This window comes from Sorex fumeus, unplaced genomic scaffold (genome assembly GCF_029834395.1).
Source record: "Sorex fumeus unplaced genomic scaffold, SorFum_2.1 ptg000044l, whole genome shotgun sequence".
In the NCBI taxonomy this organism is placed as follows: Eukaryota; Metazoa; Chordata; class Mammalia; order Eulipotyphla; family Soricidae; genus Sorex; species Sorex fumeus.
Window position 1 is genome coordinate 26,402,407 of NW_026606101.1, and position 23,634 is coordinate 26,426,040.

At 42.2% G+C, this 23,634-nt stretch overlaps 1 protein-coding gene across 5 annotated transcripts in view; it reads left to right on the plus strand.

The window, feature by feature from the left end:
- Positions 1–1,839: 1,839 nt before the first annotated feature.
- The window catches only part of PLCB4 (phospholipase C beta 4), a 444,937-nt gene continuing 423,142 nt past the window's right edge, over positions 1,840–23,634 (plus strand). For 2 of the 5 annotated variants that reach the window (XM_056121270.1, XM_056121275.1), the window contains exon 1: positions 1,840–2,131. The gene's annotated coding sequence lies outside the window, so the exon portion shown is untranslated. Of the gene's footprint in view, positions 2,132–2,247; positions 2,389–23,634 lie in introns of those variants that run through there. The other 3 variants (XM_056121273.1, XM_056121276.1, XM_056121271.1) reach the window with 2 other exon arrangements.

Genomic DNA, 23,634 nt, shown 5'->3' on the forward strand with positions numbered 1-23,634 from the left:
AATACTTCATGGGTAGCTTGCCAGCCTTTGTCCTCTCCATAGCTTGCAGGACTCTCCGAGAGGGATGGAGGAATAGAGCCAGGGTCGGCTGCGTGAAAGGCAAATGCTCTACCCACTGTGCTATCACTCACTTCTGGAAGAGAAAGAAAGTATTTTTTACTATTTAAAAAAAATAGTAAAAAAGAAAAAATATATATGTTTTAAATCCCAAATATTTGGGCAGGAATGGGGGGGGGGGGAGGGGGTTGCCAAAGGCAAGAAAAACTCAGATAAACTAAAGTAGCAGCTTTGTATAGTACAAAAGACATGGAACTACTAGTCCAAACAACCGTCCCTTCCTCAGTAACTAACTACATGTGGATATAAAGAACAGAGCAAAATCATTGTCCTAACCCGTTGCAACTCAACCAGAAAAACCGCAGATCAGACAGGGGAATTTGGTTAGAAATGCAGAATCTCAGGTTCCCAATCCCAAACCTGAAGAATCAGAACCTGCTCTTTTACAAGATGTCCAGGTAACCCACCGTGCACATAAAGTTTAAGGAAAGCTGTCTTAGCATCCGAAGCCCTTCAAAATCGCCTGATCATGAGGACTTCGGAACACGGAAGAGTCACCCAGCTTTCCTCTGAGATCTGGGAGAGGAAACTTGGTCTAATCTATTTTTCTTGGCTTCCTCACTAGCAGACAGGCTTAACTGCTTAGGAGGATTTTGTTTTTTTTCCCCTCTTTCCCCTGAGCTAAAATTGCAGTTTAGCAGCTGGGGAGTGTCCGCGGGTTTTCAGCGTTTCCAGCTTAAGGATGACCAGTTGCAAGAACTTTTGTTCACCCCCTCTCAGTCTGCTTGGGAATTCCAGGATGTGGCACGCAGGACCCCGTCTTTAGCATCTACCCCTGCCTCTGCCCTTCAGGGCCAGGACAATTCTTCGCGCCCACATTTCCCCTCAGTTCCCTCACTGCATGGGCGACCCGGCACTAGGTCCTCCCGGCCAGGCGGCTGAGCATGCCCAGTTCAGCTGCGAGCGCGGCCCCAGTCCCCAACGCGCAGGTGCCACGTCTCCGGGTTTTGGTGGCCGCCGGCTGGGAGGAGGCGGCAGAGTGGCCTGGGGGCGGGGAGGGGGAGGGGGCGAAGGGAGAGTCCTCCGGGGAATCCTGGAGCTGATGGTCGTTAAGGGTCCACACAAAGAGTGATGCCAGCCTGCACCCCATTGGAGTCTGTGGGGTGAGAGTGATTGGGACCACCAGGGCGCTGGGGCTGGCACCAGCCGGACACTGACTGGCTGGGGAGCGCGCCTGCATCCCAGGGATCAAAGTCTGGGATGCATTTGGGGAAGACTTTTTGGAACCACCGATCGCCGAGGCTCCCGGTAATTCTCACCCCCCCGCAACTCCCAAGTGATCATAGGAGTTTTAGGATCACACGAATTAAAATCAAAACGCGTTTTCGAGCCGTGGCTGGAGCACTGCAAGCACTTTGCGTTTATTAAACAAAAACCCAAACACGAACTAACAGTCCTCGTCGTCGAGGGGGATTGGGGTACGTTTTTCCCTAGCGACCCCTTCGCGCTTTGCCCCCGCCCCGGTCCCCGGTCCTCGGCGGGCGGCGGCTCTGCCACCCGAGGGTGCTACTTCTGCCCGACAAGCTCCCACGCCCCGCGCCACCTACCCCAGACTAGGGGCACGTGCCGCGGCGCCGGGACCTCCAGGAGTTGGCGGGTGGGGTGGGGGGGGAACGCGGGGGGAGCGAGGAGACCCCGGAGTAGCGCGCCCCCCGGCGGCCTCCTGGGGACGCTCCACCCACCGTCTCCCCGAGGTCCCCCCCCCCCCTCCTCCGCCACCTGGGCCGCCCATCGGGGCCGCCAGGCTACGCCCGGGGCCCTCCCGGCGCCCCCCCCCCATCCTGCTCCGCGGGCCCGCGGGGGACCGGCAGCCGGCCCCTGCCCACCCCCAGCCCGGGCCGGCCGCGCCGCACTGGGCATGCTCCGTAGCCCGGGCAGGTTGGGGCTGCGAGGCGACAGCTCGGGCTCTCCAGCCGCCGGGCGCGATCCGAGAGGGCCACCCGGGGCAGCGGCGGGGGCCGAGCGACGCGCGCGCGGCGGAAACGCCACCCCCGGGCCCCGGCCCGCGGCGGAGGTGAGCACCGCTCCGGGGAGGCGGGGAGCTGGGGTGGGGGGGTGTGGGGAGCGGGGGGCGGGGGCAGCCGGGGGGCGGGGCCGGGCGCGCCCGCGGGGGGGGGGGTCGGCGGCGGGGGGAGGGGTCGGCGGCGGTGGCGCCGGCCGCGGTAAGTGAGCGGCACCCGGCGCGGTCGCTCACACCCCCGCGCGTCCCCCGCGCGCGCACACTCGGGCTTCTCCCGCATCCCCCGGCGGCGCGGCCAGGCAAAGTGACAGGTAGGAGAAAGCTTTTTTTTTTTTTTCTCTTTTCCTTTCTGCGCCCGGGTCCCGCCGGAGGATGCTCCCGCCGCCGCCGGCGGCTCGGGTCCCGGTGCGCGGGTGGCCGTGTGGGACGCGAGCGCGCGCGCCCGGATGCCCGGGCCGGGGCCGGTGCAGGTGCCGCGAGGCGGGCGCCCGGCGCGCTGGGGACCGTGCTCCACCGCTGCCGCCACCACCGTCCCTGCCACCCGCACACTCGCTCCCCACTTCGGGCTGGAAAAAGCCGGGCTCGACGTGCCTACGATTTCTTCGGGGCTGGTGGAAGTAGTTGGCACCGTGCGACGCATAGAAATGTGTATGCGTGGGGGATCCTCTTAACCTCGTGTGTGTGTGTGTGTGTGTGAGTGTGTGTGTGTGTGAGTGACTGTGTGTGTGTGTGTGTGTGTGTGTGTGTGTGTGTGTGTGTGTGTCGGGGAGGTGGGTGTAGAAATGATGGACCGTTTCCATTTAACCAACCCGGACAAGCGCTCTTTGGGGGCAACGTTGGGGCCTCCGAAGAGCTTGTACACTATGGGCAGGGAAGGTGATCTTATTTTCAGAATCTTTTGAAAGTTGCCCTTTTCTTTAACTTATTAGATCCTGGCTATCTAGCACCATGCTTCCGACTGTAGACTTTGTAGGCAGTGCGGTAAGAAATGTGGAATCTGGAATTCTCCAATTTTCAAGTGTGTGTCTAAGTGCAACTTCAGAAGGATAAAACTATCACGCAACTAGCATTTCTTTTCCCTAGCGGGAAAGGAAGAGGGAATTCCCTTACATTTTCATAAGCTTCCCTTATATTGGAGAAATGACCTTTTTTTTTTTTTCCCTTTTACACTTGTGATTCCAGCTCTAGTTCTACTATTTATGCTTTCATTTGAACCAAAACAGTCGTGGAGGCCGCTTTTTTTTTTTAAATAAAACAAATGTGATGAGTAATGATTTATAAATTATGAGTTTGTAGAGAACTATTGATTCTGTTTAGTTGACAGTAATGTCATTCAGACATGTGAAGAATCAAGTTTCTTTCTTGAAAGAGAAATCAGATTCATAAAGTTTACATGATCAGAAAAAAAAAAGCAACTGGTGACTACCTGGGCAGCCTAGGAGGAGTTAAGAGACTGAGGGCCTGAGTTTTAGAAAAGATTTTTTTTTTTGCTGTGTATGCACAAAAGATTTAACTTTATACCTAAATTGTTTCCAAGGTTCTTGATTTCAAAAATTTGTTTGAAATGAGTCTGGTATTATATAGTCTTAAACTTTAGTGGCCTAAATTATGGAACCACGCACAACAAAAATCTCCCTGGCCAGGGGCATGTGGCTTAATCTTCCATTATCCCCGTTATGTAATCTAGAATGCTGTTTTTCATAAGATAGTGTTGCATATTTTTCAGCTGGTATTTTTGATCTGTTCTGTCATCTTACCTTTACTTTGTAGAAATTTAATAGATGATTTCCAGCAGGGAAGAACACCTGTTTTCATTAAAAAATAAATCAAGTTTTAAATGAAATAGCGTATTTTAATTTTTTGTTGGGGTCCATGAGACTTTGTGCTGCCAAAATTGCATGTAACTTCATATGTAACATTGCATACTAGAGCCAACCTGTACCAATTACCCTTTCCACTTTCCTTCAATTATTATCTGAAATTAGTTTTGATTTAGCTTTGATGATATCACTACCCAGCTCTGCATTAATCATTGGTGAAAACACTATTCTACAAGCAGTTGTCAAAACAGAATTTCTAAGACTCATTTGATCATTGAGTATACAATTTTATCTTCAAGCTAATGCTACCTTTATTTTATGAATGCACACCCCCGCAGAAGAGCTTTGTTCTGAAATACTCTTTTTCTAAGTTTTACCTTTTTGTATCTGAAATGTGAGGGATGTTAAAGGACTTAACATCTTTGGAATCTTGAGGAGGTGTGTTTTTGCTTAATGAGAGAGTGAAATATGCAAGTTCAAAAAGTGCTATGCGGCTAAGGAGATGTTTTTGCAGACATGGATTTAAAAAAATCTGTATCATATCTTTAAAACATATTACCCCAGGCAGAGAACTAGCCAGTACCAAAAAATATCACCCCCAGCAGAGAACTCCCCTAGCCAGTACTGTCTGTTTGATCTTTTCTGAAAACAAATCCAACCATCTTTAGATTAATGTATACTTCTGACTTTTGGCAGTGCAGGACAGTTATATTTGGCAGTCCAAAACGAGCGTGATATTCATTTGGGGGGTTGATTTATTAGGAATTGAAATGATGACTAAGTGTTTGCCTACTTTATTCATTCTAACTCATCCTCCAAGTTAAACTTGATAGAATTGAGCCTTACTGCTGCTGTGTGGTTTGCCTTGAACTGAAAACACTGGACACCATCATTCTTGCCAGAATGGGATACAAGTGAAGTCAGATTCTGAATTTTGCATCTGCATTGTCAAGTTTCAGGTGTAGCTGGCAAATTCAAACATCAGAACTAATAAATGGTTTTTGTGTATCATCCAAAAATGCGTTAGTAATTAGCTGCTCAGTCCAATTTAAAAAATAAAGTTAACCTTTGGGATCAGAGCACATAGAAACACTTGCAGGAAAGAAAGAATTCTAGCCTTCAAGTTCTTCACAAATGGCCTTTAGAGTGAATACATATTTTTGAGGAAAGAAAAAAAGAAAACCAAATTACTTAGGTCATTACAAAATTATTGTCTTTTGTTACTGCTTGTAAAGTAAGGATGAAACAGCATGTTTTTTTAACACTGGTTGTCCAGGATTTTTAATAAACTGTCTAAGTGAGCCCTGCAAAGCCAAAATTTATGCAATTGATATGCAGAATGAGGTCAAGGACTAATGAGGACACTTTAATGATCACAGTTGGCATTTTTGTCTAGACTGGAGTTTCTAAAGCCGTTGCATTCATCTCATAATATAAACGTATAGGCCATATTTATGTCTGTCAAAAGAACTTTTCCACGTATTGAGAAATTTTTAATAGAGCTTTTCAACTCTGTGTTAGGTAGCCACAACTTTCTGTGATTGCTGATGTTCAAAAGTTTGCTGAGTTTGAGAGGACATTGCTTAATTCTTGTTGTTATCGTTCCTATTTTTGTTTCCTTGTAGCATTCAGGAAATAAAAGAACCTTCTGTAGGTCTTCTGTTCCTTAGTATTTGGTTTTCTGTATCACAGTTTTGTATGTGTGAGTGTGATAAAGTCTCCCTCTTTGAAGTAAAACACTTCCTCAAGGTGTAATATTATTTATTTAATAATGCCTTAGAGTGAGAGAAAAGCATTCCACATTCAGAGGCTATGAATCTTTTGTTAATCTAATGTAAAAATTGGCTTTCCTTCACCTCCCGTAGAGCACACTACTAAATAGATAAGTGAGATATTCACAGTATCCTGGTTAGAATGAAGCATTCTTTGGAAATAACAACCTAGAGTCAAAGGCCCATTTCACTCAGTCACAACAACTATTTCCAAATTCCACTTTTTCAAAGCCTGTTGGGGAACCTCAGGTTTTAGGATGTTTGTCAAAAGGTGAAGGTGTGACCGAGGTTTGGAGAGGAGATGAAAGCAGTGATGCCCTGCCTCTCAGGAGATGAGGATGTTCCACAGGATGAGTGACCAGCAGAAATATTATTTTCTCTGCATGAATTTCATTTACTTTTCCCTTTGTTTTCTTTGAGATATCAAAATACTTGACCATAAGTCAGAAAGTTTTTCTTTGAATACCTCTCTTGCCTACTCTTGCCAACTGGCCATAAAACCTTCAACGAGAAGGTTGAACCCCATGTGCACATAAGATAGTGTTATCTTTTCCTCTTAGCCAGGACAAGATTCTTCACAGCTCTTTTCCCATGAACCTTTGGTACACCAAGGGCTAGAAACTCCACCTCTAGCTACCGTGCTGCAACTACTTGAAGATAGATTGTCCTTCTGGAAGCATTTCCCCTCACACTCCTGAACCAGTCAAGGATGATTTTGGCTCCTGACATAAGTGAAGTAGCCATTTCCTTAGAAGAGGAGGAAGAAAGTTGCGCAATGTAATTTATTATAAGCAGCTCATTTAGAGAGATGAAATCACAGACAGTTAGATTGCTATTTGACATTTTGCTCTTTCTCATAGAAGAGGAGTTCTTTACCTCAGGTTCACCACATAAGGGTCCGAAGATGCGGTTTGTTGGGTCCAGGAATGTAGCTGATAAATGAATGACCTTATTTTAGCTTACTTCCAAATGACAGTTGAGGAAGATGTTAGAGTCACTGTTGATTTTGGCATTTAATGGCTTGAGAAAGAAATGTGTGTGTGTGTGTGTGTGTGTGTCCAGTTTAAAAAACAATTTTGATAAGTATCATTCAATGTAATGGGTTTCTTTTTTTATTTTCTGCACTTAAAATTATGCTGAGACAGAAGGATATGTAGCCTGACTCCTTAAACTGAGCAGCACAGCCCACTTTGGGGTGGTGAAGCATTGAATGTTCACACTGCAAAGAATGCGCCACAACCAAAAATCAACTGAAAGTCAGCCACATAATAAATTTAACTTGTTTCTCAAAGTGCTTATCTGAATTTCATTCCTTTGGCAAAAAAAAAAAAAAAAGGTGTGACAAAGAGCAAAAGTTGAGTTTAAGAAGTCCTGGTCTAGGGAGCCTGGAGCAATAGTACAGCAGGTAGGAGCTTGCCCCGCACGTGGCTGACCCAGGTTCGATTCCCACCATCCCCTGAGCACCGCCAGGATTACCTCCTGAGTGCAAAGCCAGGAGAGTAATCCCTGTGCATCGCCGGGTGGGAACCAAAAAGGAAAAAAAAAAGGAGTCCTGGTCTCCAGATTCCTCCATAAAGTAAGGTCTGTGTGCTGAGATTTTCAGGCATTATAATCAGGCCACATGTGAGCTTGAATCCTTACTATCCTTATATTAGCTTTGTGGCTCTGGGTGTCCACTCTGGGCCTCCATTGCCCCATTTGTGAAATAAAATAATGGAATAAGAACAAAATTCTTCTGGGAAGATCCTGGTCATTGAGTTGCTACTGCTGCTGTTGGTCTTTCTCTTCTGGACACGTCTAGAATTGCCACTAACCTAGTCATTCTCCTTCATTGGGGCAAATGCCATTGACCTAGCCACACAAAGTAGCTGAGTTAGTTTTCCATTGAACTTTAAGAAAGAGACATTTGTTCTGCTGCCCTGAAACCTCTTTGGACCAGTAGGAAGTGGAGATCTTCTGCATTTAAGTCTGTGACTGCAGTTGAGCCAAGGGACCTAAAATTATCTCACCTTTAGCCTCAAAATTATGAGATTGTGGACTTTTGAAATATAGTTTAGTGAGCCAGTTGCTTTTCCCAAGTGTCTCCCAACTAAACATTAGAAGAAAAAAAAAAGGATCACATGAAGGACTCGAGGCCTGCAGAGAGTGAACAATTTCCTTGAATAGTTTGGGGAGCCCTGGTTTTTAGCAGGAGGCCCTTCTGGCTTCAGTGGAGGCACTCAGCTACTCTTCTTCTCTGGGTTCCATTGTAATAGTAACAGTAGTAACAGAAAAACAAACTTTTCTGGTTCATAAAATGTTTCAGGCCTCTTAATCTTCCTGGTATTGTGTGTGTGTCTGTGTGTGTTTGTGTCTCTCTGTCTCTCTGTCTCTGTGTCTGTGTGTGTGTGTGTGTGTGTGTGTGTGTGATTATTAGCGAGTGTTTTACATTTGGACTGGAGTGATAGCACAGCGGGTAGGGCGTTTGCCTTGCACCCGGCCGACCCGGGTTCGATTGCTCCGTCCTTCTTGGTGAGCCCGGCAAGCTACAGAGAGTATCACGCCCACACAGCAGAGCTTGGCAAGCTCCTCGTGGCATATTCCATATGCTAAAAACAATAACAAGTCTCACAGTGGAGATGTTACTGGTGCCTGCTCCAGCAAGTCGATGAAGAACAAATCGACGAACAATGGGAGGACAGTGCTACAGTGCTACAGTGCAGTGCTTCTCTCATTTTCAGAGAAATGGGAAACCCAACTTTCTTCTCATTGCTCGATGTCATTGAAAAAATATTTTGAAATAAAGAAAAATGAAAGCCCTTGTCATCCCTAGGAGCGGCCAAACAAAATATGTGTGTGGAATGAATCCCAGGAGCTCGCCCTTGGAGTCTTGGTCAGCTCTGAAGAGCCTGGAAATTGTGCATGCTGGGAAGTGTCAGGATGTGTCTTCCAGAAGCCTCAGGGTCTTCTCGGTTCAGACCCCATTTCCCTGTGCAGATTTATTAAACAGCTCGGTTCTGCCACAGCGTTTCAGTGCCCATGATCTTAGATTCTGAGTCTGCCTGGCTTTTCTTTTCCTTATTTTTCTAATACACAGACTGGAAGAAGGCCCAGTAAAGTCTTCACTTCCATTGCACAGTGCTCCTTCGATAGAAGGGCACCCAAACGTGGTGCGGGGGACTTCTTTGATGGGGAAAAGACGGAGGGGTTTGTTCTTGATCTCGGATACTGATCCATGAACAACTGTAGATGCCCACGTTCGGTAACTTGGACTTACGGAATATAGGTTTGTCTCTGCAGCTGAGTGTCAGAGTGAATCGTCTCCTCAGCAGACTTCCTCTCCTTCTGGCTCCTAAACAAGAGAGCCCATTGGGTAGAGTGAAAGTGATGCCCCTTTGGAGAGGAAAGGTTTCTTTTACATCTGCTAATACACTGTCATTGGACACGTCACCAATCCTCCCTTTAGAACTTCTGTTAATATTTTGTTTTCAGTGGTTTTAATTAACAAATAAAACAAACTTTCCTCTGGACCTTTCAACTAGTGTTTAGGGGGCTTGGGGCGCACTCTTGGGGATTCTTTATGTTTTGTGTTTTTTGTTTGTTTCTGAGCCATCTGACTGTGCTCAGGGCTTACTCTCGGCTCTGTGCTCAGGACTCACTCCTGGATTTGTGCTCAGGGTTTACTCCTGCCCTGTGCTCAGGGATATCACTCCTGGTGGACTCGGGGGAATCGTATGAGATGCTGGGGATTGAACCCATTGTCTGCCATGTGCAATGCAAGTGCCCCGCCTGCTGTACTATCTCTTAGCCCTAGTTCTTGGTGATTCTTGATCAGCTAAGCTGAACTGTTCAGTGCTAGGGCCTGGGGATGCAGTGCTGTTTGGGTCCTCTGATGCCAGGGATACTGGTGCCACCGCTGAGGTACTTGGTAGTCCCTGGAGCCATACCTGGTGATGCTCAGGGGACCATGTGGTGTAAGGTATCAAATAGTACTGAGCACATGTGAGGCATGCATCTTTATCCTGGTACTCTTTATTTAGCCTATTTGCATTGGTTTTTCAAATTATGTATGTGATACATTACTATGCTTCAGTTGAAGTGAGAATGCAGAAATACAGAAGCAAAATGCAAAATGCTCTTTTCCACCTACATCCATTCCCAGATATAACCATTGGCAACAGCTGAGAGTGCCTCCTCTCTCTCTCTCTCTCTCTCTCTTTCTCTCCCCCCCTTTTCTGATCCCTTTGGGTGTATTACTTTTTATTTAACCATTCTTCTTCTTTCACTATTGGAAACTGAAAGGTATTTGTACATCAGCCTTTGTGCACACATGTGAGAATTTCTAGTGAAATTCCTAGAAATAGATATAGCTGGTCAAAAGAATATGCATGTTTTACATTTTGAGAGAGTACTGCCAGATTGCCTTTAAAATAAGGTCCCCATGGAATCTCTATCTTGCAGAACCTTAAATTATAAATGTATCCTTTAATTGAAGTATGCCCCACATTGTCACATTGCTTCACAAATTCAGTCAGATTTCAGTGAGGCACAGAATACCAGGAAATGACTCCAGATATAGTTAATGTCTTAAAAATTCCTTGAAAATGTAATGTGTGGTGAAAGATATTTTTTAGAGGCCAATTGAAGACTTTGGTAAAGAGAGATAGAATCAGGGTTCAAATTCTGTGTCATGATCCATTTGGCTAACTGGAAAGCTCCTGAACATCAGACGGTTCAGGGACATAAGTAAGCACGCTTGAATATATGGACAGAGAAGTGAGAAGCTGCATTTGCCAGTGAAGGTTGGCATCTCATTGGTTTATTTCATTGTCAAGCTTTCTGCCCAGGTATATGATGGTTTTAGACTTTGAAATAACTATTCAGCAACCTCTTTTGCCTTCTATTTAGAGAATTAGAAGGATCAGAGATAATGCTGTTTTGTTATCTAATAGGTACCTGAAGTTTTGAAATGATATTTAGAAACTCTGCTGTATTTAAATTTAGAGAGATACTAGGAAAACTAGAAATCTAGGTCACCGACTCCCACAAGTTTTCACAAATGAGAGCTTTGAAAACCGGGATTGTTATTCATTTGAAATATTATTCCTTTATTCTTTGACCGTTGTGACGTTCCTTGAAGGATTAAGAGCTACACACCACACCACCACAATATCAGGATGAGCAAAGTTTGCTGCGGATCAATAATTGCAGCGGATGAAATAGTGCTGTGTTTCCAGAGATGGATTCAGTTCGTTCATCTGCCTCACTAGCGATCTTTTTTTTTTTTTTAATTCTGGCTAAGTTGGCAGTGACATTCAAATTCTGATTGTATGCCTTCTGCATGTTTATTTTTACAGCACACTGAATTGTAGAAACACAGTAGGATTCAGTCATCTTTCTTGGCAATGGATCCTCGCGTATTCAAAAAAAGCGTGTGTTCGGTTTTCCTTACGGTCATGGTCTAGCATTTTTTTACAGTTTACAGATCATTTCCTTTGATAATATCTGTGAAAGCCACAGTGGAGAGCCCCACCTGGTCACTCTTTAACCTTGTGTCATTCAGGGCTTGCTGGGGAACAGATGGTACGTGTCAACTGAATCCTTGGGGAAGAGCTTAATCGAGGACCCTTTCGAGGGTGTGGGTAAGTATAAGGAAAAACAACCAGGGGGTGCTGAAGAAGGACTTAGCAACAGTGGGGAGCTATTCCTGCTCCAGGAAAATCATGAGAAGGGCCTCCTGGCAAGAACAGTGTCCTTTGGTACACGGGTACAGCCAGCCTCTGATACTCTGCACAGAGACATCAGGTGGTAAATATGCCTACCTCTGCCTACCTCTTGCCTCTGCATTCTGGCTGGTACTTTTCATTTGTTGAACCCAGACAAGAGTGAGGAAGCAGCAGTGGAGAGGGTTAGTGAATGGGTCTGGGGTTGAAACAGCAGAGTCTACCCCCTGACCCTTTTAGAGCAGAGGTTGTGTGTGGGTGAGAGACCAGGCCAGGCTGAAAAGCCTATGGTCTGATTTTGTGGACATACAAGAGAAAACTGTAGTTGGAGGGATTATGTTTCAGTTGCAGTTGGGATGTTCTTTAGCACCACATGGCTGCTATCAGTAAAATTTGTGGTAGGTCTTAGAGTATTATTAACGTTTTTTTGAGTTCATTTGTAATAAATACTATTTCTTGGAAAATGTAGAGAATGGGGAACTTTGTGTACTTATCTGAGGAACCAAAGGTGCGGTCTCTAAGATAGGGATTCATAAAAACTGTCAACATGGAGTTAGTACCTAAGTTATAATTCCTGTGCTTTTAGTATTTTATGAAAATATTTTATCTAAAATGTCAGTTACCTGGAGGAAGAGATTAAAAGGAAATTAAGGTTATTAACAGTAATTTTCCTTCAAAGAAGTCAATTTAACGGAATCATTAGCATCACCATGTAGAAATGAACAAGCTATATTTTTCACATTTGTTCAGTTGGGCAGTGAGTCTCCAAGACCTCAAGCTCATTTATTCTCTAGTTTTCAGGGCCTTGCTGTTTGAAAAGGGGAAGACTGTTCAGCTTGGTTTGTGTACTTGTTCTGAATGAACAAACAATGAAACTTGATTAGAATAATAAAATCATATTGCTGGAAGGAATCTGAGTTCATCTCATCTCCACATTTTATGGTATGAGAAATTAAGACTGTGGCTATTAGTGATTGCCGCTCTGCAGATTACCAGAGTTGGTAATTTTGGAGAAGTCATAACACTTCTCCATCCTGAGGGAATTTCAGGAGATTGTTCATTTTCCCTCTTCCCCTTACACAGACTCCTAAATTCCCTGGTTCCAAGGGCTTGGTTGTTGTCTCTATATTGTTTTATAGGTAAGTGCCCTGGAACTCTGTGGACATCCTCTTCTGCTTCCAGTCTCCAGTGGTATTTTCTGGCTGTCTCTGTGTTCGTTGTTCTTGACTCTTCTCACTGATTTTCTGTACAAGTTTGTACCTCTATTCATTCATACCGTTTTGTAGTTACCTGCTCGTGATGACTTCCGTATCTCTGAACTCTTGTCTATGCTCTAGTTATAACTCATTGTTTGCTGCAGATCTTGATGTCGAAGTCCATTGTGTATCTTTTATTTTTTATGTTATTTTTCTTATGTTTTATTATTATCTATTTTTTAATCGAATCACCATGAAATATACAGGTTACAGAATTGTTCATGATTGGGTTTCAGTCATATAATGTTCCAACATCTATCCTTCACCAGTGTACCTTTCTTACCACTGGTATCCCTAGTTTGCCTCTTGCCCGCGCCCCCCATCCCGCGCCTGCCTCTATGTCATTCTCCTCCACCTTCTCCCTCTTCATCCTCCTCTTCCTCTTCCTCTTCTTCCTCCTCCTCCTCCTCTTCCTTCTCCTCCTCTTCCTCCTCCTCCTCCTCCTCCTCCTCCCATTTCTACCTTGTGGTTTGCAATAATGTTACTAAAGGTTATCATGTGTATCATTCTACCTCCTTTCAGCATTCAGTTCTTGTCTAGAGTGATCATTTAAAACTATTGTCATAGTGGTCCCTTCTCCAGCCTAACTTCACTCCTCCCTCACTTGTAGCAACTTCCAACCACGGACCAACCCTCCTGACCCTCATTTCTACTGTCTTGGCATATTATTTTCACACTGTGGTTTTCTTTTACATCTGCAAATGAGTATGATCATTCTATGTCTGTACATCTGCCTCCGAACTCATTTCACTGTGCATGATACCCTCTACATCCATTCACGTATAAGCAAATTTCATGACTGCAGTTTTCCTAACAGCTATGTAGTATTCCACTGTGTAGATATGCCGTAGTTTCTTTATATAGTCATTTGTTCTCAGGCACTTGATAACCCTTGTCTCATCCTGTGTTGGAAATCCTCCTGAAGCTGGTCAAGCCACCAATCTGTTAAGTCTCTACTACTGAGATCTTGCATTTCTGTCTAATCCCTGATCTTCTTACCTCTGCTGCTTAAGTTGATGTCCTTAAGGTTTCAGGCCTTGATTGTTTAGTAACCTTGGAGTTTCCCCACGGCTTTCCTATTCATTCAGTCACTCCTATATGGTACTGACTGTTAAGTATTAGGGGCTATAACAGTGAACAAAGTTGAAGTCTTTGGATTTGCAGTTTGCAGGAGGAGCTAGATAAACAGCTATTCAATAAGTTGAAATTTTGGGGCCCCTTTGTTCCTCTCTCCATACTCACCCAAGTAATTTGCACAAAAATATCTTATGAGAGCATTACCTTTAAATTGCTTTGGCAACTTCCCATTGCTTCCAGAATGTTCAGTTTTCCTAATTTGCCAAATACAAGCCACCTACAACTGAACTTCTACAATGAAGGATTTTTTTATAACTTTATATATGGCACCTCAACTAAGCTATATTAAAAATTCCAGTAACACAAATACTGTGGGCATAGTGCTTTTGCTAACTTTGTACTCGACCCCTTCCTTCAACTGGCTGAGTTCTGTAGGCTGTTAGTCAGGTTACCATCTCTGAAACATCTTCCTTGGCTTTAGCTTTGGTCTTGGAGCTTTACCTTAGTCCTGTTAGTGAATATCTTCCAAATTTTAGCTGTGGCAGGACTTTCTTGGGAGAAGGAGGAATCTGTACATTTCACATATGAAATAAGTGTCTCTGAAATAATTAAGAAACTCAACACTTTTATTGCAATGTCTGCCTATTGGGCAAATTAGGAAAGCAGTCTGATGAATAAGCAGGAGAGGTGCCATGTTTAAATAAGTTTGAAGCCATCTGCAGATTGATGACATGGGGAAAAGGTCTTTCATGATTATTTATACCATCCATTGAGAAGTAGCATACCCACAAGAAGTGATTCAATTTGGAAAGATTATCAGCAATTTGAGAAATTTTTTTTTTGCTAAAAGTGACTGATACTTCAATGTGTGAGTGTACCAGAATTAGACAAGACCTTTCCTTGAAGGTAGTTTATCATTTATAGTTGTTGGACATAATCTCGCATTGGTTTTATGAGTTTGATCGTAAGCAAGTGTTGTTTATTCTTTTCTTAAAGAGCATCCGAGCCCTCAATCTAAAAAGTTTACTTATTTGGAACTTGACTAGAAATTTGGGGGGAGAAACCATTTATTTAATTAGATTATTTTGATTAAACAGAGCTCTTGGTAATATGTTTTATTGATGAGTTTATTTGGTATTTATTTTCTCGTTGCATCTCTCTATTAAATGATGTGTAAATTCATGAGTGTGAAAGGGAAAAAATATTCTGTTGAATATTGTTTTTTAAAGAGCATCCTTTGATTACCAAAATCAGAGAGAGGATTTCATTGCTGATCCTTAAAGCGCTTTGATGTGTTTTAAAACTTAAAGAATATTTTTGTTTTGGGGGTTTCGCACCTGGGGGTGGTCAGAACTTACTCCTGGTTCTTAGCTGAGGGATCACTCCAGGTGGTGTTCTGGGGACTATATAGGGTGCCCGGGATTGAACCCCATTCTGCTGTGTGCATGGCAGGTACCCTGACTGCTGTGCTATCTCTCTGTCCCCTTTTGATTGTTTCCTAAAAAATCTTATTAACCATACCTGCTTTGGGGAACCCTGTGGTCCTGGGGATCGAACCCAGATCTCCTGTATGTAAAACTTGTGCTTAGCCCTAGAACTATCCCTCCAGTTTTCAGCTTTGATGCCTCTTTACTGTGCCCTTCCCAAGCTTAGCTTGTCAGTCATGTGTAGAAGGTTTTTCTTAGGAATTTCCATCTTCCTGATTTCTCATTTTTCTTTGACTACTATATAGAACAAGTATGATGTTGGTGATTAGATATATCACTATTCAATTTCGAATGGAGACAACATTTAGAGGGATTATAGTTTCGTTGTTGTAACTGCTGGACAGTTTCATGGTAACACTTTGGAATTACAGATAGAAAAGATTTCCTTTGATTTAGAGCCTTTTTGGCCCTGGGAGGCCCTCTGAGAATCATACGGCTGGCCTCATTCTGTCCATTCTTCATTCCCTTTGAAAGAATTTCAAAGTAACTGGTTTAAAGTTCTTCCCCATCTGTCAGAAGTTACACCGAGATTTCTCAGCTACCAGAGGGACAGGAGGAAATTTCAAAGTGCAGATGGTTTGGTTATTAATGCCTATCCTGAAAGTGACTCTGAACCAAGCCCCCCTGAACTGTTTTGTCATGATAATTTTAATTTTCTCAATTTTCATGTATATACCTGATAGACCAACAGGTTTTACCTCAAGGTTGATAACTAGGAGGAATTAACTTTACTCTGAAGAACAGCAAATGCTCTTTTCTAACCTAGAAATGTACTTTTTGCCAAACCCATGCTTTCCCAATTCTGTCAGTAGAGTGACGACATACAGAGCATATATCTTCTGAATATGCTATCCGACCTAGAATGGATCTACAGAAATACATGTGCTCATGTGAAAACAGCTCTTGTTTTTTTAAATTCCCGAAGGAAGGTGATGCAAAGCATGCGGTACTACTCATTCCATGCTTTCTACTCTTACACAGTGTGTGGCGTGTGTGTGACCATCCCCTCCCTTGTACCATCCCCTCCCCAGTACCCTCCCCAGTACACACACCTCACACATATGCACTCATACATACACACTCTCCTCCGACACAAACTGTCAGCTCTCAGGCCACCCTGTAGGATGATGGAATTTGTGAAAAGTCACACTGTAAAGAAAATGAAGTCAGTTCTCTGATATTTTTGAGTCTTTACAGGTGACTTTGAGATATTTTAAAATGGTAGGATTTCCCAGGATACCTGTAGGTCAGGCCTCACGTCCAGCGCCTTTTAGATTTAAGCAGCGTGTTCTGGACCTTTCTAAATGACTGTGACCCAGTTTAATTCTCTCAGCCATTCTGTAGGTTTAATGCCCACGAATTGACACACAGAAAACTGAGAGAAGAAAGCATGTATCACAGGTTGCAGATTGTTCGGTGCCATGGACAGACTTCAGACGGAATTCTCCTTCTTTGATGCTGCACAGCTATTTTTCTGCCTCTGTGCTCAGCAAAATGTGTGGGCATACTTCTTCCTGCTTCCTGGCCGAATGAAGCTGTGATTTTTGTTTCCGAGAGGCAACATGGCTGCTTAAATATTCCCCTCTTAAATCTGCCCTGAAGCCAGATATGCATATATAACCCAGTTCTGGCCAGTGAGATGTAGACACATTCATTTATGCGGGCTCATCTAGAACCTGACTCCAATGGTTAGCTTGGGTTGGGGTTATTATAATGAGGACCACATACCGAAGGAAGACAGAAGCAGAAGTAGAGGAGGCCCAGTTTCTTGATGATTTACTTGAGTGACTTCATTTTCTCTGACTGCTAGTTAAAGTGAGCCTTTGATAAAGGTGCTTTAGTTTTACTTTTGGGTTTGGGGGAGCCACACCCAGCATGCTCAGGGGCTATTATTCTCAGCTCATGATCAGGGTTCAGTCCTGGCAGTACTTAGGGGACCTTGCAGGACAGAATATTGAATCATGCAAACTGTGTGCTTCAGCCCTTTAAGTTATCTCCCTGAGTCGGATTAAGTAGTTTTGGTGGGTGCCGGGGACCGAATTGTGTCCCTTCAAAATTCACATGCTGAGGCCCTCAATCCTAGTAACCCAAAATGTGGCTGTATTTGGAGATAAGACTTTGAAAGAGACAAATACGTTTAAAATGATACTATTAGATGTATCCAATCTGACCAGTTGTCCTTATAAGAAGAGAATATTAGGACACAGGCATGGAATGGGGGATGTGCACAGGCTTATAGATGAAAGGGCATGCGAGGACTCTGTGAGGTGGTGGCTCTCTCTGCACCAAGGAAAGTTCCTGGAAAACAGGCCTGTGGACACCTTGATCTTGGACTTCCAACCTGCTCAGCTGTGAGAAAATAAATTTCTGTTGTTTAAGCCACTTAGCTTGTGGTATTTTGTTATGGCAACCCAAGCAAAATGAGTACAGTGGGGCTTCTTTTCCATGCAGATGAAAGCACTTGCTCCCTTTATGGAAAATCAAAACAGGTATTGCAGATCAAAATGAAAAATAATAGCAATGATTGGAGTAATTAGATTTTTTTTAAATGAATGCTGTTCCCGTAGCACTCATGAGATGGTGGTTTGTTTGACTTTGGATGTCTGCCCTCCATGGGAACATCAACACTCAGAGGCAAGCACTCACCTTTGTGCATGCTCATGTATGCTACTGTGCCACTCCGAGCTTCTGTAGGCTGAGGTTCCCTGTTTTGATTCCCTTCCCTAACACAGCACTTAGCGTTTTGTAGAAAATGTGTGTTATTAAGAGTGCCCCACAGATATGTTGTACTTGTTTTCTTGAATAAATGATTGAATAGAGATATCTGGCAGTAATTAAGAAAAAAGAACAATCAAATCAGTGTAAAAAACAGAGCACATATGTGCTTTATCATGTCAAAATTATTTTGATATAACATGTATTTTTTGTTTCAAAAGGTGACTTTTGGCTCGGTTTGACTTAGTTTATAGGATATTTGCTTTCATTGACTTTTGTGTCAATTTGTTTATTGCCAAGGATAAAGTAAATCTTATATTTCCTTTACTTTGTCTACTTCGGAGAGCCCGGCAAGCTACTGAGAGTATTCGCTATGCCAAACACAGTAACAACAAAGTCTCCAATGGAGACGTTACTGGGCCCGCTCGAGCAAATCGACGATCAACGGGAGGGCCTTTACCTTTTTTACCTTTTACTTTGTCTACTTAGGAATCTATCCTCTTGTCCATCCTTGTGAGTGTTACATCCCCCCCACCTTTTTTTTGAGGAGTCTTAGGGATGAAATATGTCAAGTGAGCTGAAATAATTTTCCTAATTTAGGAGCTTGAATCACTGCCTAATTTATACTTTGATTAGTAATGTGTGCTTATTGAGTTTCTTGGCTATCAATGTCCTAGGATAGTTTCTGTACCACTGTCTGTAGCACTGTCCTCCCATTGTTCATCGATTTGTTGTTCATTGATTTGTTCGAGCGGGCACCAGTAACATCTCCATTGTGAGGCTTGTTGTTACTGTTTTTGGCATATTGAATACATCACTGGGAGCTTGCCAGGCTTTGCCGTGCCATGGGGGCGGGATACTCCCGGTAGCTTGTCAGGCTCTCTGAGAGGGGTGGAAGGTAGTTTTTAAAACATAGTGAAATTGTTTTTGTTTTTTCTTTTTTTCACTATTAAGTAGTCACAGAAATATTTTTATTTCTTTTTCATGAGCTAGTGCTATTGTAATATTCTTTCGTGTAGAGAGTAAATTTTATGAACTATGACTAAGTAAAACATAGTTTGTTGCTTGATTGGCTGCTTTTAAAACAGGACAGTACTGCTTTCATAGATAAATCACACAGGCAGATATATTTTGTTTAAAATAGTCACACCAGAAAGGGACATAGTTACTGTATAGATTGGGGTAAAAGAACTAAGAGGCTTTTGGTTCCTTTAGATGTGCAAATGAAATTTCAGTGACCATATAAAATCATATGATTTATTTGAATAAACTAATTTTGAACCATTTGGATATTTCTTTTTAAAATTTTTTTTTGATTTTTGGACCTTATCTGGAGGTGTTCAGGGGCTACTCCCAGCTCTGTGCTAAAGGATCACTTCCAGCAGTGCTTGGGGGACGTGCTTAGACCATTGTGCTCTCTCTCTCTCTCTCTCTCTCTCTCTCTCTGTCTCTCTGTCTCTCTCTCTCTCTCTCTCTCTGTCTGTCTCTCTGTCTCTCTCTCTCTCGCTTTCTCTCTCTCTCTCAGGACTGAATCACTCACTTTTTCAAGCAAACATTCCTAACTCATTCCTAATTTTCAAATAGTTTTTGTGTAGCCTTTAAAGACTTTGTAGGCTCTTCATCCAAAGTCTCCAATGGAGACGTTACTGGGCCCGCTCGAGCAAATCGACGATCAACGGGAGGGCCTTTACCTTTACCTTACCTTAGGCTCTTCATAGTGTGCTGCTATAGTGCATATATGAGAAAACCACATGTTGTTCTACTTCTCTTCTTTGTTTCATGATTTTGTTCATAATATTTTTGGATTTGTACATATTCTGCTGTTTCCAAAATTGGTATCTCAGCATTGCATTTTTTAGCATTCATTATTAAGTTGTATTTTACTCTCAGATTCCATGTGGGTCATATTATGTGGCACAGTGGGCATCAACGCCTTGCTGACACAAACTTTCCTGGGTTGAAAATATATTGATCTTGACTATAACCTTTCTTGACATTTAGGATAGTTGACTAGGCTCTGAATACATAAAACATTGTAATTGTAAATGTCTTTTCCCATAACATCCTTAGTGATATAAAAGTACTATGGAAAATTGTCAAGATACATGAACATTTTATATAGAGATTGGCTGTATACAACCTAGACTTTTGAGAAAGCACATAAGAAAAAGACCTTATTTTCTGAAGGCTCCCTCATCACACTGAAGGTTGGGTTTACAGGTCCAAGGTTGTGGCTCTGGTTATTATAACCACAATATTTAAGGAGTGTATTTTTCATTCTTAGAACAAAATAATATGTTTAAAATATTTTTGGAGAGACATTATAAAATGTGCTCAAACAGTGTGATTTATTTTGGAATGTCATTGGTGATATGAATTGTATTATCATAGAAATTTTTACTGTATCTGCTTCGATTCAGCCCAGTTGACCTTACAAAGAATTGGACAGAGTCAACGTGACAGAAGAGTGATCATCTGAAACTCGTTTTATCTAGATTGAAAGTGACAGATTTTATAGCTAAAGATTAGAAAATAATTTTCTAATTGCTCTCAAGTGTATTGCTTCAGTATTTTGGGTAGGAAAATCGTATTTTGAAGTGCTTACTGAAAAGGTATAGGTCCCTTCCACTGGAAGAAACTCATTTGGGAGACTATTTAACAAGAGACTGCCAAGTGTGTGTTGTGTTGTCCTAGCATTATTACTTACTTTATCAGTAACTTTGAACCATTGTCTTTAACTTTTCTTCCTCATGGTTATTTTTAACATTAGTCTGATCAGATGGCATCTCAGCATATAGGTAAGGAAACTGAGACCCACTTAAGTGTTGACTTAAGTCATTTGACTGTTGAGCTGTATAATTCTTAAATCTAAAATTAGTCCCAATTCAAGATCCCATTTTCTCTTTCTCATTCCACATGGTCTTTCCTCTCTGATACCATGTGTTTTGTACTGAGTTGATGGTTCTAGATTGGAGCACTGGTAGTAGGAATCAGCCTCTAGAAAGAGAATTGGGAGAAGTTACAACTAACTGTCCACTTGTCCACATTATACCCGCCAACATGGTATCCTATAGTAACAGATTTGTTTCTCTTTTCTTATATCCTAAGTGAAAGGAACAGGCTCGTAGATGTTAATATTTATTATTTTATCATCGTGAAGTGTTTCTGTTTGTCTTTTCTAATACTTGTGTTGAAGTCTATATGTATTATACTAATAGAGCTAGTTCAACTGTGATTTGCTAACTGTTCACATTGCATAACATTTTTTTTCAACATAATAATGTGTTTCTAAAGTGTTATCTTTTTGTTGACAAATAGCTTTATTATTCTCATGATAATTATTTTTATATTCATTCTAACAATTTCTGTAATTTGGATGGAATGTTTATTTCACTTAAAGTAGCTATTAGATTGGTTAAATTCTGTAATAAATGTTTATGGCATTTGGTTTTTCTGTGTCTTTTAAGATTTCTTTGTAATTTTTCTATATGCTCTTAGTTTCCTTTCTAATAAAGATAATATTGTTTAGAGGGACTCTGTGTTGGTTTAACTGATTTGTTGACTGGGTCACACAGTACAAAGAAAGTAGAAAATAGTTTCATTCCTCTCCCACGTCTATTTTGGGTGATGTTATTAGCAGTCTCCATAGCCTCGAAGTCATTGTAAAATTTGGAATAACCTAATTTTCAAATCTTAGATGAATGCTGTACAGTTTAAGTCAAATTCCATTCCTCCTTCTACTATTTAGCCTCTCCTCCTTTCCACCTTCAGGACTGAGCCCTAGCTTGGTGAATTAACTATGAGCAATTTCCAGTTTCACTCTCCTGTCTGAATTTCCTCTGTTTCTTCCAGAGTTGGCAGGGGGTAACAGTATGGCTGATATTGTTTCACTTAACTGGTGCTCCCGGAGTTCCTGAACATCTCTTCCTCATATAAACCCTGATTAGTTCTGTGCAGAGCCCACCGCCATAAAGTGGTTACCGGACATGGTCAGTGTAATTCTAGGGCCTCTTATTACCTTCAGCACTTGTTTTCCAGTAATGCATGATTGAGTGCCCTGACACCCTTTCTAGATAGTCCATTTGTGCAGACACCTCTCAGAGACATTGAAATTTACTACCCTGCATGAGGTTCACTTGATTCACAGCAATGTTCAGATGATGGCACTGTTAAACTTTCAAGAATTGCTCCTTGTCAGTTTTGCTTAGTCCCTGTTGCCTTGTCTAAGATTGCTACAGCATCACCCTAGCTGGAGGGTTCCGATCTCACACATGTGCCACAGAACAAGCAATAAATTTGTGTGCAAAGACTAGCAATTCATCCACAAAGAGAATATTAACATCTTGATAGCCCCATTGTATGATGGCTATTTGGGGTACTTGGTTTGAACTGGATGCGAGGGCAGGAAATTCTCTTTGTTCTTGAGAATTCTGCTTGAATAAGTACTTCTCTACCATACAAGATTTTCTCATACTGAGAATCTGCTGGGGGTGGGGGTATGTTGACCTCTGTCCTGGCTTGACCATGTGCTGCGAGTCTTGTGTGATTAAGTGAAGGAAACTTATCACCTATTCGCTTATTGTCTTTGGCTTTGAGATTTTAGCTGAACTTGGAAATAATAGATTTCTCATTATACTTTTGTTGTAAAGAATCTAGAAATTATTAGCTCAGTCAGCAAGATGCATAGATAAATATCATATCTTCATTTACATTTATAACTGTACACATATTACTAGAAACTATAATATACTTCCAACATAGTAATACGAATACTAAGTATAAAAATCGATTCAGTAATTAATGAATAAATTTGTGGTGATTATAGGATATTGGATTTTTTTTTGCAAAGTAAAGATGACTACTATAATGAGAGGGATACAGATTCTATTTTTAACACTCATTACTGATTTGGTTAAACAGTTGATCACTTAAGTGGAAGAAAATGTAATTTAAAACTGTTGTTAGCTTTGTCAAACTGGTGGTTAAATTGTCCAATGTAAGTAAAGCCTGACTCTACATTAACTTTTACCTCTGGTTAAACAAGAATATCAGGGCCAGAACGATAGTATGGTGGATAAGGTACTTCCTTTGCATGCAGTTGACCTAGCACCTCTAGGAAAGACCCCTGAAGACTTCCAGGTGTGTCCGCAATCTCTACCCCAGAATCCCCCCAAATACCCCAAAACATCAAACCCAGAGCAGTTCAAATAAATCCATAAATTATGGATTTATGTATATATGTATGCTTACATAGACTTGTCTATATGCTAATGTATAGACACATTATAAATATGTATTTTATTTTCCTAATATAGCTCAGGTGAAGAGCTGACTTCTGATGGGGTATTAAGTATATTCTAAGAGTTCATTAATGACACAAAGAAAAATAATTTGAAACAAAAACCAAATAATTTTCCCAATTTTTAGAATACAGCACTGTAGCACTGTCCTCCCATTGTTCATCAATTTGCTCGAGCGGGCCCAGTAACATCTCCATTGTGAAACTTGTTGTTACTGTGTTTGGCATACTGAATATGTCACAGGTAGCTTGGCAGGCTTTACCCTGTGGGCGAACTTGCCGGGCTGTCGAGAGGGGCGGAGGAATAGAACCTGGGCCGACCCGGTCGTCCATGTGCAAGGCAAACTCCCTACCCGCTGTGGAACGTGTATTGTACAATATATTAGTGTTCATTGGTAAACTTATTTTGAAGCATAAAGTAACCTAAAA